The sequence below is a fragment of the Hydra vulgaris genome, chromosome 03 (genome assembly GCF_038396675.1).
Source record: "Hydra vulgaris chromosome 03, alternate assembly HydraT2T_AEP".
Lineage (NCBI taxonomy): Eukaryota > Metazoa > Cnidaria > Hydrozoa > Anthoathecata > Hydridae > Hydra > Hydra vulgaris.
The window spans coordinates 23,282,501-23,285,000 of record NC_088922.1 but is presented as its reverse complement, the minus strand read 5'-3'; the positions used below and the strand labels follow the sequence as shown (position 1 = coordinate 23,285,000).

General features: G+C 22.0%; 1 long non-coding RNA gene across 3 annotated transcripts in view; it reads right to left on the bottom strand.

The window, feature by feature from the left end:
• LOC136078034 (uncharacterized) overlaps positions 1-2,500 on the bottom strand; it is a 9,289-nt gene that overhangs the window by 3,741 nt on the left and 3,048 nt on the right. For 2 of the 3 annotated variants that reach the window (XR_010637462.1, XR_010637460.1), the window contains one exon: positions 1,096-1,160. This is a non-coding gene — a long non-coding RNA (uncharacterized LOC136078034). Of the gene's footprint in view, positions 1-1,095; positions 1,161-2,477 lie in introns of all 3 variants that reach the window. The other variant, XR_010637461.1, reaches the window with a different exon arrangement.

Below are 2,500 nucleotides of genomic sequence, written 5' to 3'. Positions count from 1 at the left end.
TCTATATTTAATATTCATTTTTTTTAACTGACGACCAATTGTCGATTGATTTACACCGAATTTAATACCTATTTTTCTCTGACTGACCCCTTTTCGATTGTTGACAAGTCTCGTTAATTCGGCCTTCTTTTTTCTAGTCCAGGATGTCGGACGACCAGGGTGCTTTCTATCAGAAAACGATTGAACAGTTTCAAGTCTTTTTAGGTTATCATATATTGTACTTCGAGCAAATCCTTCCTTTTCAAAATGATTTACGATTTTTTTTTATTTTTATATTAGGTTTATTTACAAAAAACATTTTTAGTCGCTTTCGAAAAGATTCTCGTTCAGCTGCATTTAACCTCATTTTAAATAATTGTGTTTCAAATAATAAAGTTTATATTTTATAGAACGTTTATGCCTACGCATAAAACCACAAAAACTAATTATTATGCTCAAATAATGAAATTAGAATTTGTCCGATAACTTCCGCATCACCCGTTAGAATCCATGTTTTCAACTGCTGGATTGATTGTTAATTCTCTCAGAAGTTTACTGGACCCAACTAATATGAATATGATTATTTTTATACACGAAAACATTAATTTGCTGTAAAATAATTTAGGGGTGTGTTATAAATTTAGTAATAACTAAAAACAAAAGAGGATATTTTCCACTTTCAGCCGGCTAGCCAGCCTCATTCTTTATAAGCCAGCCGCAGCTAGTTTTGTGTTTTTTTTTTAGTGGCTAGCTGGCTATCCAGCCACTTGAACTTGTGAGCCAGCCACCTGTTCTATTTACCAATGGCTTGCAAGTCTATATATATATATATATATATATATATATATATATATATATATATATATATATATATATATATATAATAGAATAAAATCACTTTAGGAAAATTTTTTCTCATTTAACACTGTGTTTCATCAAAATATATATTTATATATATATAAATATAAATATATATATATATATATATATATATATATATATATATATATATATATATATATATTTAATACACACAAACACATATCACACGCATACACACACTTATATAAAATGATGATACTTAAAAAGCTCTTTTTATAGAAAAATTATACTTACTTTGAAAGCATGCCCTTTTCAATTGCACTGAATGATGAGCCACCAGCATTTAATAACTTCTATTTCTAAATTCAAAAGATAACACTAGTATAAGTGATATGGGTAATTTAGTGTAAATTATATTGGGCATAGGATAATTCATTAGTGTTTTGATCAATTCGATAATATTGTGTATGTGTGAAGGGTGCATGTATATAATTACAGATCAAAATTTTTTTGTAACTTTTGATAGTAATTTACTCTTATAAAGAAAACTAAACATTCAACCATAAAAAAAATATATCACATTTTTTGCAACATTTGTATCGAAAAGTGATCACATTCAAGAAACTCAGCAATAGAATCATACTAGCAAAGATCAAAACTATTTCAACTTTAAACGTTTTTTATATGTCACCATTCTTTAATTAAGTAAGTAATTAAAAGAGCCTATATCTTAGTTAATTAAAAAAGAAAAGATAAAAATATGCTATTATAGTTTATATATATATATATATATATATATATATATATATATATATATATATATATATATATATATATATATATATATATATACATGTATATATATATATATATATATATATATATATATATATATATATATATATATATATATATATGTATATATATATAAATTAGTAAAAACATTTATCTAATTTTTGATTACTTCAACACTGTGTTTCACCATCAGTAGGTTCATCAGGAAGAATTCTTCCTGATGAACCTACTGATGGTGAAACACAGTGTTGAAGTAATCAAAAATTAGATAAATGTTTTTACTAATTTATATATATATACATATATATATATACATATATATATATATATATACATATATATATATATATATATACATATATATATATATATATGTATATATATATATATATATATATATATATATATATATATATATATATATATATATATATATATATATATATATAATTGATTTTTTGACGAGATTAAATAAAAATAACTACATGATTTTTACTACTAAATGTTTCATGCGTTTAGCAATCATCAGGTAAAAAATACATTGTTTTTTTCGTTAAAAAATATACTTAATAAACATCGTGGCGTTCAAAAACAATTACTTATTTATATATATATATATATATATATATATGTATATACATAAATATATATATATATATATATATATATATATATATGTATATATATATATAAACAAATAACTTAAAATTTTATTATTTTTATCTTTTAATGGAAAATCTTAAATGCTCTATTATCTAGCTGAACTGACTAGGTAGCTATTTTGAGTAATGTGGAGTATTAAAAAAATAAATTTATAAAAAAAAAGAAACCTATATAGTTAAAATAACTTTTAAGATAAATATTACAAGAAAAAATATTACTTGCATTAATCTTTGTAAAACTT